At 42.0% G+C, this 14993-nt stretch overlaps 1 long non-coding RNA gene across 2 annotated transcripts in view; it reads right to left on the reverse strand.

The window, feature by feature from the left end:
• Positions 1–3905: 3905 nt before the first annotated feature.
• LOC123277829 (uncharacterized) overlaps positions 3906–14993 on the reverse strand; it is a 43231-nt gene continuing 32143 nt past the window's right edge. For both annotated transcript variants that reach the window (XR_011493519.1, XR_011493518.1), the window contains 2 exons: positions 13286–13434; positions 3906–5317 (listed from right to left, as the gene is read on the reverse strand). This is a non-coding gene — a long non-coding RNA (uncharacterized lncRNA). The remainder of the gene's footprint in view (positions 5318–13285; positions 13435–14993) is intronic.

A 14993-nucleotide genomic window follows, 5' to 3' on the forward strand; every position in this document is an offset into this window, starting at 1 on the left:
ATTATGTTTATAGCTCAGTCTCTTGTTGTCGACGCTGCATCTGCCTCAAGAAGAATGAGTATTAAAACATCTCAATCTCACCAGCAATCACGGAAATGAAAATTCAGACCGGGACATCATTTTTCACCTGTCAAACTAGTACAGATTTTTAGAATGCTATTATCCAGTGTTGACAAGGGTGTAGGGAAGCCAGCACTCTGACACTCTACTGGAGGGAGTGTAAATTGGTACAGCTTGTTGGAAGATGGTGTGTCAAGATGCATTACAAACTTAAAATTTTGTATATGCATGAGCTTGGGATTTTTTTTCTGGCTGGGAAAACAGGAAACCTAACTCCTATGACTTGATCAGTAAGGAAACTTAATATCTCACAGTACAAGTGTGCCTGGAAAAAGCTTCAGGGCTGGTCAGTTCAGAAACTCCATGACATCATCACAGGCCCAGGTTCTCACCATCTTTCTGCTCTGCCAACTTTAGCTTGTTGGCTCACCCCCTTCACGGTCACAAGATGGCTCCTGGCAGCGCATTGGCACACACTAACATCCAGAAGCAAGCAAACAAACAAAACCCTGCCTCTTTTCTGGATCTCTTTGAGATCTAGGAAGTCTTCTCCAGGGGCTACAAAGAAGACTGCCCCCTCTATCATTTCATTGGCCCAATTGAGTGGTTCTCAAAGTGTGGTCCTTAGACCAGCAGCAAGAGCAGCACCTGAGATCTTGTTAGAAATGCAATTTATTGGCCCACCCTGGACCTACTGAATCAGAAATTCAGAGGTGAGGCTGATTCTGTTGCTCAAGTTTGAGAACCACTGACCTAAGCCAACGAGTTGACAAGGGGAATGGAGTTACCACAGCTGGATTTAGATGAATCATGATGCATTCCCTTGGGCTGGGGATGGGGTCACCTCTCCTGAGCACCAGGGTCTTGCCTCGCTGACCTCCATCCTTCCTGGCCACTTGCACGATGAGCCCCAGTTGCATTCTGTAGCAAAAGGAGGTTTTTCAGCTGTGGGGACAGAAAACCTAACTCAAAATGTCTTTAACAATAAGGGGGTTTATTGACTCATATTATAACAAGTGTAGCAAATAAAGGCTAATTAATTCAGATGTTTACCTCTCTAAACGGTAGGTAAACTTCTTCCTCTTTTATATTTCTCTCTTTGTCTCTTTGTGGGGGAGGGAGGAGGGAATGAGATCCTGGTGCTGGTTTTCGAATATGTCCACAAATTCTTTGATACTCTTCCCTTCAAGAAACGAAGCCCAGTTCACCTCCCCTAGAGAGTGTGGGCTGTACTTAGTAATTCACCTCTAACAAATAGAACGTGGTGGAAGTGATGGTGCATGACTTTCGAGACTATGTCACCAAAGATAGTATGGCTTTTTCTTTGCTGTTCTCTCTTGGATCACTTGCTCTAAGAGGAAGCCAGCTGCCATGTTGTGCTTACTCAAGCACCTTGGAGAGAGGTCCACACAGTGGGGAAGTGAGGCCTCCTGCCAACAGCCTTGTGAGTGCGCCATCTTGGCAGTGAATCCTCCAGCCCCAGTCAAGCCTTCAGATGACTACATCTCTGGCTGACATCTTGATACAGCCTTGTGACTCATGAAAGACGCTAAGCCAGAACCATCCATCTCCGCTGCTCAATAATTCCTGACCCACAGAAACTATGAAATAATGTTTGGGTTCTTTGGAAAAACAGGGGTTAAGTTACTCTCAACCCACTCCTCTAGGGGAATCATACACGTCTTGGGAAGAGGAAAAGTTTGTAAAGTAAAACTAAAGGCTGTGTATCCCCAGAAGCCCAAGCCATTCTACTAGGGCTCTCTATTAGTCATGTGTTACTATGTAACAAGTCATCCCAGAACAGAGAATAGAAGGACGGAGGGACACCTGCTGAGACCTCAGCATTTTCTGGAAATTTAAGGCAAGTCGACGTGATCTTTCCTGCAGACAACTCAGTTCCTCTGACTTAGCTAAGGCTGTGCTTCTGTTCTGCCCAGAGTAGAGGCGGCCAATGACTCTAGGCCTGTGTCTTTAGAATAAACCCATAGAAGCTTCTGGGTGGATCAGTGCCCAGCAGGTTTAGGGATACAGTGAGTAAATGAAGCCAGCGCACCTGAGGCTTATACGTCAAGAATCATGCTTGGGGTGGGGACTCAGAGGCTGTCAGTGCTTCCCACAGGGCCGTGAAAGAATTATCTGGAAGTGTTTCTGAAAAACGCAGCTTCCTCGACCCCACCCAAGGTCCACTGACTCTGAATCTCTGGAGTTAAATGTCTGCATTATTAGGAAGCCTGCAGCAATACTGATGCACCCTAACTTTTGAGAACTATGGCTATTTTTAAGTTGAGGCATGATTTACATGCAATAAAATGTGCGGATCCAAAGTGCTCTCCTCAGTGGTTTTGGACAATTGTATACACCTGTGAAACCACCACCCAAAACAAAATGGAGAACACTTCCATCACCCCAGAAAATCCTCTCTTGCCCCTCTCCACTGAACCCCTACCCCCAGAAGCCATGACTTTTAAGCTTCTATCATCATAGAGAATTTTGCCCAGAACAACTGCTTTTTGAAACATTTAGGCTAAAAAAAAAAAAGAAAAGAAAAAGAAATCTGTCATTGGAGAGCTCTAAATAAGTCATTCTGCCTGGCAGGAGGAGAAGATTTCAACAGTCCATTTGAGGAGACTGTTCCATTTTCCTGGGTAAACCAGCCAAATGGACCTTTTAGTGATGCAAATACAGAGCCTTACTGAATCAGCGAAGTGGCTGGAAATGCAATTCTGAGGAGCTGAAACTGCATTGGGAGGGAGAACATTAAAGGTTTCTGTGTGGACGCAGGGCTGAGCTCTTAAGTGTTGTCAGAAAAATGTCAAGGACAGTGGAGGAGTTGCTATGGCATCTGCCCTCCCCAAGTCCTTTGGAAGGGATCCAGCCCAGGGGTAGAGGCTGAGGGCCCAAAGTAGATGGGATTATTTTCATGAGAGACCTTGTGACATTCTGGGCTCAGACAAGGGAACTTCGCATCCTCAGCAAATCATGAATGGCATTTCCCTCCCATCATGCTTCTTTACTAATGTATTGCTGGCACCTAGGGAAGCCTTTGATATTTATTTTGTCTCTGGCCCACTCGTTGAATGAATTGTCCTATTCTAATAGCTTTCCAATTAATTCCCCAGGGTTTTCTGGATAAATAATACCTTCTGAAAATAAGGACACATTTTTTTCTTTCTAATTGTTATAATGTGTTTTTTCCAGTTTCCTGCCTTATCCCTTTGGTTATTATTAAATTATTCTACAGTTCTATAGAATGAAGATAGTGATGTTGAATCTTTGACCAGACTGAGAGTGATTGATTTGGGAATAGAGCAGCTATAATCAGAGTAAACAGCAAAGAGGCCAAGTCAGCAGTTTGGGTGTGATGGCTGGGGGTCTGAGATGACAGAGAGAACGGATGTATCTGAGAGAAATTTTAATTGGAAAAATGTTGGATTGTGCTAAGAGGAGGCAAAACCAACGTAGACCATGGCTCCTAATGCTGGTGGTTTTGTTGACAATAAAACCAAGAAAAGAGCTCTGTTTTGAATCAACTCTGCTGTCTTAAAAGAGATGAGAAGGAAATTAAGTATGCATGTCGGTTTATGACAGATTGATGACTAAGGATTCAAGACAAATGAACAAATAGCTTATACACGCATGGTGTCACCCTCAACCCACCAACATGCAAAACACTTTTTAAGAATTAACACTCCCTTTTGACTATTCTAGTTTGCAAAGCAATCTTTCTTTTCCTTTGGGATTTCAGATGCATAGAATTAGAGTGATGTGGTTAATCTAATCACCTCAGGTCAGTTTGTGACAGATTATCCTCAAGAGTCCACAAACAGCCCCACTTTTACCTTTAATATGTCAAAATTTTATTTATTTTTTTCCATTCACCAAATTCTTAATGCCATTCCCATCTCACTATATGTACACACTCTCAAGTATTTAATGTACAGCTCTCTGTACGACTTTATATCTAGAGGCATCCTTAACAACACTTTATTAGTGTGTGTTATTTTTTTCTTCTGCAAACAGGATTGTGTTGGGTGTGTCATTTGACCTTTTACTTTTTTCACTCGGTGTTACATGTTTAAGATTTATTGATGTTAATATATATAAGGAGCATTGAGATTAACAGTAAAATGAACACCTGTGATGCACAGCCTGCTGTTATATTGCCGCTGCCATGGAAACCCAAGGCGCCCCCCCATCCAACCAACCTCCCTCCCCCAATAGGTAACCATATCCCAAATTTTTGCTTATTATTTCCTTACTTTTCATTACTGATTTTGCAATATATGTCATATACTCCTAAATAATATGTTGTTTACTTTTGCATGCTTTTAAACTTTACATAAATGGAATTATATGTATTCTTATGCAATTTTTTAAAATTTAACATTATGTATGTGAGATTCATTCCTGCAGATGTCTTTAACTGCTATATATGCATTTTTATAACCATGCATCATTATTTGTCTATTCCCCATCCTCAGAAATTTGGGATGTTTCCAGTTTTTTACTATTGCAAAGCTGGTATGAAAGTTCTAAAACATCTGTGCAGGAGTTTCTCCATGCCACAAAGCGGAATTGCTGGGTTAGGAGCACGCACGTCTCCAACTTCACTAGGGGATGCCAAATTGTTGTCCAAAGTGATGTCAGCAATTGGCTTTCCCGCCAACAGAGGGTAAGTGTTCCAGCGGCTCTGAACTTCTCAAAATCTCAAGAGGGTTGGGATTAAACTTGCACCAATGTTGTAGCTATAAAATATGGCTTTAATTTGAATTTCCTTGATAGCCAATAAACTTGAAAATCTTTTTGTTTGTTTATTGACCATTTGGTGAAGTGACTGAGTTGTCTTTTTTTTTTTCTGTTGGCTTTTTATTGGGCTTGATCAGTAGATAGATGATTATTTTTAACTGCTGTATGATGTCCAATTTTACGCATTTACCATATTTATCAATTCCTCTTACTGCTGGTCATTTATCTTATTTCCAACCCTTCGTTGTCACAAACGATGCTGCGATAAACATCCTTATACAAGTCTCTTTTTGCAGGTTGGAAATTTCCCTCGAAGTGGAATTGCTGGGTCGTAGAGTCTGTGCGTGTTCACTTTCTCTAAAGGCTGACAAATGGCTCTCCAAACAGCAGCACCAATTGGCCATCCTCCTCTGAGCTGAGGAAGTTCTCCATTCTGCATGTTTACCAGCACTGGACATCATCCACAAAGCAACTCCAGGCACATCTCGTCTCATTTAGTCTATAAATAGCCCTAGAAGGTAGAAATGTTTTTTTTAACTTTTTATTGAGATTATGATAGTTTACAACCTTGTGAAATTTCAGTTGTACATTATTGTCAGTCATGTTGTAGGTGCACCACTTCACTCTTTGTGCCCACCCCCCATCCCCCCTTTCCCCTGGTAACCACTAATCTGTTCTCTTTGTCTACATGTTTAACTTCCACCTGTGAGTGGAGTCATACAGAGTCATCTTTCTCTATCTGGCTTATTTCGCTTAACATAATACCCTCAAGGTCCTTCCATGTTTTTGTGAATGGGACTATTTTATCCTTTTTTTATGGCTGAGTAGTATTACATTGTATATATATGCCATATCTTCTTTATCCAATCATCAGTTGATGGGCACTTAGGCTGCTTCCACGTCTTGGCTATTGTAAATAATGCTGCGATGAACATAGGGGTGCATGGGACTTTTGGAATTGCCGATTTCAAGTTCTTTAGATAAATACCTAATAGTAGGATGGCTGGGTCATATGGTATTTCTATTTTTAATTTTTTGAGAAATCTCCACACTGTTTTCCATAGTGGCTGCACTAGTTTGCATTCCCACCAGCAGTGTATGAGGGTTCCTTTTTCTCCACAACCTCTCTAACATTTGTTACTCTTTGTTTTGGTTATTTTTGCCATTCTAACAGGTGTAAGGTGATATCTTAGTGTAGTTTTGATTTGCATTTCCCTGATGATCAGTGATGATGAGCATCTTCTCATGTGCCTATTGGCCATCTGTATATTTTCTTTGGAGAAATGTATGTTCATGTCCCCTGTCCATTTTTTGATTGGGTTGTTTGATTTTTTGTTGTTGAGTTGTGTAAGTTCTTTATATAGTATGGAGATTAACCTAGAAGATAGAAAATTTTAAAAAGCCAACATTTTTCTAGTACTTTACAGTTTGCAAAGCACTTTCATTTGCATTATCTACCTCTTTTTATGCTCAAATCTTGTCAATCATTCCCTTACAAGTCACACTCAGAAACCAATGTACTTCATTCTCTAAATCCAGCATGGGGCTTCACAATTCCGTGTCAATACAGGTGTCTTGCCCACCCCAAGCACCCAAAAAAATGTTTCTCAAACCCTGTTCAGCCATGAATGGCTTTGTCCCATACCTCGGGGAAGCAGATGGAACCAGAGATTATTCTCTGTCACTGGGGGCTTCAAGAGGGAGGATGTGGCTCTGTCATCCTCTCCCAGTAGACCCTGCCCCCTTCCAAGCCACAGAAGGTGGGGGAGTCCTCAAATACCAAAAGGAGTTTGGATACTGGTCAGCCAAAGATAAGGACAAGTTGTACAGCAAAGAGATTATGACTAGCAGGTCAGTTAAGGGCACAGTGCTCCTGTCTTTTCTTGCTAAATATAACCTTTCTCCTTCTCGTTTTCTTCATCCGATGTCTGGTGACAAGTTTAGGATAAAGAATGAGCCACAATATCATAATCACTCAAGCATTCCTACCAATGGAAGCTCACTCATGAACTGTTTATTTTTCTAGAGCTTTGTGACTGTGTTCCTTATGTTGGCAATATGTCATCCTAATGATTTTATTTTAACAGTAATGAATTATGACTCTGTTCCCATGGCCAGGCATATGGCAGCCCTTTTCAATCCCAAGTGAATCAGTGTTGTAGTAATGAATACTAACTTCATCCATAACATTAGAAAATATAAAATGGTGTTCTCTAGTTACTGTCATCTCTTTCTGTAATCTTTGCATTCCATCATGTTGACTAATATTTTCTAGATTTAGCTTCTTTTTTATTTACAAAATGTTCATGCGTGTCTGCCTGAATCATAACTTTCAGATTCTGATTTCACTAATAATTTTTGAGTGCCTGTGTGGGGTCTTTTTAGACAACACACCCACTATTTGTAACCGAGACAACCTGGACTCAGAAAAGTGCAGTAACGTGGTCAAGGTCCCAGGGGTGGAGCCAGGATTCTAACTTTGGGTGTAGATCTCAAGATCTAGTGCTTTTTCTACTATGCCACACCCCAGCTTGACTGGGTTTTATTGTTGTTTTTTTAAATCTCATGCATAGAATTCCTGAGTTTTTATTTGTTTCTTTAGAGTTCTGAATAAATTTGGATGGTATCATTTCATCTACAATATTTGAGTCCCATAGAGTGAAACACCCAGCCAACACTTCATACGTCATCTTGTCACCTTCCTTGGACATGCAGACTGGACATCGTCAAATTCAACCAGCTTCCGCTCCCTAAACGACATCAGGTTGCGGTGGGGAGACATCTACCAATAACTAGCCATCTTAACTGACATTTTCATTCTCTTTCCCTGTGAAAATCAATACTAATAAATCTGAGTCTCTGCGTGTCTAACTACACAGGTTTAGATGTATCGATTTATGCTTTCAAATACCTTAGGAATCTGTCTGGAATGGGTGAGAATACCCCCCATTTTCGAGTTTCAAATTTCAATCTCCTGATAAGAATTTGCTTTTCAGAGCAGTATTGCAAACCAAAGGAATTTTGACCCAGATTCAACGAAGCCTACAAAACTTCAGAATCTAGAAAAATAGAACGCATCATTTAAGATAAAGAGGTGGCAGGACAGGCATACTTAGATGTCACAAAACTGTCATGGTAACAAGTGCGTGCACTTCGATTTTCCTTTTCAGGCCCCTGTGCCTTACTGAGTGCTGTTCCCACTGCCCGAGACGCAGCCCACCCGTTCTCCCCCCTCACGCTCCAGCTGCCCGTACAACCCCCAGCTCAGAAGTCGCAGCCTCATGATTGAAACCTTTCAGACATCCACACCAGTCCCTTGTGATAGTCACTCCCTGTTCCCACAGCAAAGTGTGCGTTTATGCACTCATTCATGCGCTCATTGGAAACTGGCAGAGAGTTAGCCATTGATGATTAAGTAGCTAGGAACTAAAGGGTTTTTTCCTTTTTGCAATTACTGATTTAGCTTTTAGCTGTTTAACCCACCCATTGTTAACTGTGCTGTTTAGGCAATATGCTGTCTGACTCCCACTAGGCTCCTATAGATAACATCTCCTGGAGCCTGGGTCACCATGGTAATGGGTGTTCGAGCCGTTTTTCAGGAATTAGAACCCCTTTGTCCACTCCAGGCAGGTTGAGACCACCACCTCATCATGCAAATATCCGATAGACGACCTTTTGACGTCAAGAGGCTAAAAATTCCACCCTCAGATCATGCTAACACTGCCATTTTGTGAACATGGGTCTTATGAAGAGGCATGAAGTCTGACTACGCTTTCGCAGATCATCAATTATCTCGCCTCCAATCACCTCCCTCCACATTTCAGACCTCCTTCCCCCATCCCATAAATATCCCTGAGCCCTTATTTTCGGAGAAGCGGATTTGAGACTCATGCTCTCACTTGCTCGCATGGCTGCCTTGTGATTAAACCCTCTCTCTGCTGCAATCTCGTCGTCTCAGTGTTTGGCTTTCTGGGCAGTGGGCGAAAAAGCACCTAGTTCCGTAACACATTCATGCAATCACTCATTCATCCAGCAAATATTCACGGAGAGTCTACCATGTGCCAAGCACCATTCTAGGCCCTGGGATACACCCAGGCACCAACAGACAAAAGTCTTGCCATGTGGAGGTTACACTTCAACTTGGATCCACAGACAGCAAACATAATAGGTACATGAAATATGGTATGCTGGACAGCGAGGAATGCCGTGGGGAAAATAGAGCGGATAGTTAAGCAGGAAAGCATAGATCATGCTCAGGGATCCGGAGCACGGGGTTGGGGAGGAGCCTTCTAATTTAAAATAGGGAGTCAGGGCAGACCTCGTTGAGTAGGTGACATCCGAGCACAAAGTTGAGGGAGGAGGGGGAGTTACTCATGTGAGGAAGGAACATTCCAGGCTGAGCCACAGAGAGTGGCAGGAGACTCGTTTGGCTGGAGGAGAGTAAGTGAGCAAGATGCAGTGATCAGAGAGGCCACGGGGACCAAGTGTGGCAGACTGGTTGGCCATTCTGAGGACGTTGGGTTTTTACAACAAGTGAAATAGGGACACATCAGAGGATTTTGAGCAGAGAATTTTATCAGGACTTCCTGTTGAATAGATTGTGAATTAAGATAGAGAGTAAACGATGGCTCCAGGGTATATTCCACCAGGACAGCCCTTATCATGCTGAGTCATACCTGTTGGTTTGTGTGTCTTTCTTGTTATTGGACTGGGCCTTGGCTAGGACAGAAGCTGTCTTTGAAATCCCAATGTCCAGCCTAGAGCAAGACGTAGGCAAGAAATGTGTGTTGAGCCTGATAGTCAGAACGAATGTGTCTCAGCCGCAAGTTTTCTTAATGAACAGATAAGCCAAGACAGGTTTTTTGACATCACTTGGGAAGACAAGAAGTCAGAGGACCTCCCTCCAGCCCTCCAGCCTCTTTTCTCTGGATGAATATTCACCTGACATCACAGACATTCTGGTCTTCCATGGGTGCATGTGAGAAGTGCTGGCTACTAATGACCTCTTTATTCAAGGATGCGGTGGCAGATGGAACTAACTTTTTATATTTGCTGATACCTACAGGGAGAAATCTGTCTTTTCAGAGTGTTACAACTGGAATTATTTAGAGCTGAGGAATTTCCCCAATGCCTACTTTCAACCTAGCAGGCTGGCTGCTGAGGGCCCTATGAGGACTCAAGATGGCTTTAATGCAGGGAGGGGGCAGCACCAAGAAGCCCGCTGGCCAGCCAGGAGATGCCCCTCTCTGGCAGCCTCAACTCTCCTGAAGCAGAGGTGTCAGGATGAATTACAGCTCATCCTGGGTGCTGAGCATGGCCTCTGATCCTGTTCTGTCAGTTCTGCTAAAGAGCCCTTCGCCTTCTGTGAGGGCAGAGCAAAAAAGACATTGGGAACAGCATCAGTAAGAATTTTTAGAAAGTATATTTTTCAGAGACTGGAGTTAGAACAGCTAAAACATGGAGTAACTATGGGCATGGCTACAAGAATGCCACACAGCTCTGGTCTTCGTCCTGCCACCCCCCTGCCTGTCTGCGAGGGAGGGTCACAGCCGGGACTGGATTATCCAACGAGCAAAATAAGTACATACCCAGGGTACCAGCAAAGCAGGGAGAGAGAGAAGAAATTTTAAAATCCAACAAGAAGCCACTTAAATTTCAGCATGTATATAGGCCTCATGGCATTTTTAAAAACTAATTATATTATGATTTAACATCAGTCTTATTATGAATTCATATGCCGATGGCACGGTAAGCTTTTCAGTGCACACAGTCTGTAATCTGGCCACATTAACAAACCTGAAGGCCTTCTCGAAGCTGCATTTTGGGTATAAGAAACAAAACCTCTTCATCTGATTCTAAAAGGCAAGCTTTTCTGTGACAAATTCTATATAGTTTCCAAAGACCAAGGAGGGTAGGGGCTTGCCAGCATTGGGAAGCGAGTGTATGGACAGTTACAAGGTGACCACAATGTCATTCTGCCTGGCTCTCGGGAGCATCTCCACAGACCAGCTGCTGTCACGTGTACCTGAGCCGCTCCATGGTGTTTGCCTTCTTTCCCAAGACGTGCAGGCAGGGTGTCCATAATAGTCCAGGACAACCACTGGCCCTGAAGGTGGAAGGTATTAGCACCCTCATGGGAACTACCACTGAGCACAGCCATGCACCGCATATCACGTTTTGGTCAACCATGGACCACATATACCACAGTGGTCCCATAAGATTAGTACCACATAGGCTAGGTGTGTAGCAGGCTATACCATCTAGGTTTGGGTAAGTGCACTCTGTGATGTTTGCACAATGATGACGCATTTCTCAGAATGTGTCCCAGTGGTTAAGCAACACATGATTATATTATTTACATAGTTCCTATGCTCCTTGACACTTGCTATAGCGTACTATGTTTATTTACTCTTTTTGCACCAGTGATGAAAATATGTCACTCTGTGCCATCTTCCTCCCCACTCACCCATGGCAGACGTTATATTTGATTATAGTGTTTTTCCCACTAGATCCCAGACTAGGTCTCAACATTTCTCTCAACACGGCACTCCAGGCAGCCATGACCAACCAGCCAACCAAATGGCAGTGTCATGTGACATTAAGGGCAAGACCCACATCTTCTGCATCTTTGTATGCCATATAGTACCTAGGCCCTGTCTCAGATACAGAAAGCAATCTAGACTAAGTTTCCATTCAGCAAACTTTTCTCAATCATATGGGAATATAGAACCAAATCTGACATGGTCTACAACCTCCAAAATCTTAGAGTCATTCAACAAACACTTATGAGACCAACTCTGATCAGAACATATATCGTAGCATTGATCCCAAAGAAATTCTGAGTAGGTCTCTCTGAAAGGCCAAAGACATGATCCCAGAAATTAGGTTAGTTAAGTGCAAGGTGCTATTTTAAACAAATATCAATTAAAATGTCCTGGCTCCTTAAGATGTGGAACCACCCTAAGTGCCCAGCAACTGATGATTGGATAAAGAAGATGTGGTATATATATACAATGGAATACTACTCAGCCATAAAAAAGGACAAAGTCGTCCCATTCACAACAACATGGATAGACCTTGAGGGTATTATGTTGAGTGAAATAAGCCAGACAGAGAAAGAAGAACTCTGTATGACTCCACTCATAGGTGGTAGTTAACATATGGACAAAGAGAACTGATCAGTGGTTGCCAGGGGAAAGGAGGGTGGGGGGAGGGCACTAGGGGTGAAGTGGTGTACCTACAACATGACTAACAATAATGTACAACTGTAATTTCACAAGGATGTTAACTTTCATAACCTTAATAAAAAAAAAAAAGACAAATCCAAAAAAAAAAAAAATGTCCTGGCTCCTTGAAGAACTGCCTTCCAAAAGTAATTCTGCCAGGCTCCTGGACATTCTGACACCCTGTGATGAAATGGCTTCGAGGTGGCATACATCATTACTCAGCCGTTCCTTTCATATTTATTTTCCTCATCACCATTGTTAAGAAATTGAACAGGAAAGTCTTCGTGACTGAGACAGTGACTTTTTCTGAATTCTCATGTACCAGTTGTAAAGAGCTACCCAATCTGACAATTCTATTTGTTTTCATTTCTCTTTTAACCAACCCAGATAAGACTTGGGTCGTAATTTTTCAAAGTGCCTTAAAACTTTTGTGAGTCTCATTAATAACAGGGCTGCTCCGTGCATTTGAGTTGGTGCCTGTCACTCCCATCAGGGGAGAAGGTGCAGCTCTCATAACCCCCAATTACACTGGCTAATGAAGCCCATTAATCAGTCCTCAGAGCTTTGGGAAACACCAGCAAAGGTTCTGTTGACCTTTGGAGCAGGCTGCACAATCGCTGTTGCTGTATGGGTCCAATTTCTAACCAAGTTAGCTGTGGTCAGGTCTTCCCTCATGTTTTACTGAGAGTATGCTCATCTTTTTATCACTGCTTCTTCCATTTTTTTTTTTTTTTTGAGTAGAGCAATGACTATTTGGGACATATCACCGGAACTTGTGATCCTTTTGGGTGAGCTCAGTTGTCTATATTTCTTTAGCACTGACACCCAGATCAAGAGAGTTAATGTATATAAGAGCACTCTGCAAGGTGAATGATACACAGTAAATGGAAATCAGTAAATAGTTTTGTGGGGTTTTTTTGCTGTTTCTCCAAAATTTTACTTTAATTTAAATTTCAGGGCTAGCCAGATATTCTGATAAGAAATTTATTTTGCCTTAGGAGAAAGGAAGTGCCTTCATGGCATTGTTAACAATTGTATACATCTACACCTTTTTTTTTAAGAGTTAAAAATCACATTGAGTAACAATCACATTGGCTTATATAAAGTTAAACCTTTATAACACAAAAAGAAACCACTTCCAGCATAACAGTTTTAGTAACATGAATATATTAAATGATCATAACCTCAAATGCAACTTTTCAACTTTGAACGTTTTCATATATTTTGTTTAAAAACAAAAAAAAGTCACTCACCCAGTGGAACTCATTCTGTTCCAGCCACCCTCTGATCAGACCCCAGTTCACCACACTGGCTGCTCAGAGATGCCCTGGGATCCTAGTCTCCTCTTCTCTGAATGAGATCTTCTGGGATCTCCATCAGCTACTCATTCGTGAGTCTGTGGCTGGTCAGGGTATGGGAATAAATTTAACGATTAGATAAATGCCTACATTTCTGTGGCCTTGGGCAAGTTATTTTATCCCTCCAAGTGTTGGTGTTCCAACCAATAAAATGAAGATGAGAAGGTACCCAACTCAGAGGGCTGGTGGGATCCATGTAGTGACCTCAACAGGGTGCCTGGAGTGGCATAAGACCTCAATAAACAGTAACTCCTATTAGTCATTAAATATTGTTCTTAATCAACTTGAACACTTTTGAAAGACAAATCAAATCTGCTCAGTCCACTAATGGACAAAGTTCCTTGTCACCTTCGGATAAGGTAAGTCCTTTTACTTGAGTGGATGGAATTGAGTGGAGGCGGACAACGTGACTTATGATCCTTTTTTTTCTGGCAGAAAGAGGATGGGCAAAGGTGCAAAGAGCAGGAATGCCTCTCAGGAACATTTTGTGGGATTTAGACCTATTTTTGTAAAAGAGAATCTCTCTGGAACTTTTTGTTAATACGCATGCTGATCCTATACAAAGAGCAATAGAGACAAAACTGCTTGAAAACAGAAAAGAAAACTGTCCAAAAGCAGGAAAAAAAAAGGGATAAGTGTTTTGATCAAAATTATCCAGGTGAAAAAGGATTGTGCCAGGTTTTCTGACTCTAGTCCAGTGTTCTCTCCTCTAAACCAGCTGCCTCTCACTGCGAGCTTGGGCTGACATCAGAGAAATCTCAAGAGAGGACAATTTCAGGAGGCATCAACAATGGCAAAGTCACATGTTCTTCAAAACAGATGTCACCTTCAGTATGAATAACCAACCATACTGAGTACTCACCGTGTGCCTAGCCCTTCGCCACAAGCCTTGTCTCACTAAATCTTCTCAACCATCCCCAGAGTTGGTACCAGCATTATCCTCATTTGACCTATGAGGAAACTGAGTCCTACTAAATACAAGTGGGTTTGACAGCCATGTTTCCCTGCTTTACACAAACTAATCCAGGGAGTAGAAAAAGAAGGAAGGCTCCTTGAAATCAAAACTAGGCAAGAAAATAAATCATAGCCTAATCTTCTTTATGAACACAGATGCAAAAATGCTAAATAAAATATAAGGAAATTGAATTTGGCTCCATTATACACACACACATGCATGCGTGCATATGCACACACATACTGTTAAAACATTAAGGTCAACTAGGATCAATCCTATGACGGCAAGGATGGTTCAGCATTAGACTATCTGTAAATATAATCTACTACATTAATAGATTAAAGGAGAGAATGATAGGATTATCTCAGTTGTAGTGGGCTGCATGGTCACCCCCAAAGAGATACATCTTTGTCCTAATCCCCAAGCCTATGAATGTTACTTTATTTGGAAAAGGTGTCTTTGCATATATAATTGTTAAGGATTTTGAGATGAGGAAATCATCCTGGATTATCTGGGTGGGCCCTAAATTCAACAATAAGCATCCTTACAAGAGACACACAGAGACAGAGAAGAAGGTGATATGAAGATAGATGCCATGATTGGAGCAATGCAGCTACCAGCCAAGGAATGTCAATGATTGTGGCAGAT

The sequence above is a fragment of the Equus asinus genome, chromosome 2, assembly GCF_041296235.1.
Source record: "Equus asinus isolate D_3611 breed Donkey chromosome 2, EquAss-T2T_v2, whole genome shotgun sequence".
Lineage (NCBI taxonomy): Eukaryota > Metazoa > Chordata > Mammalia > Perissodactyla > Equidae > Equus > Equus asinus.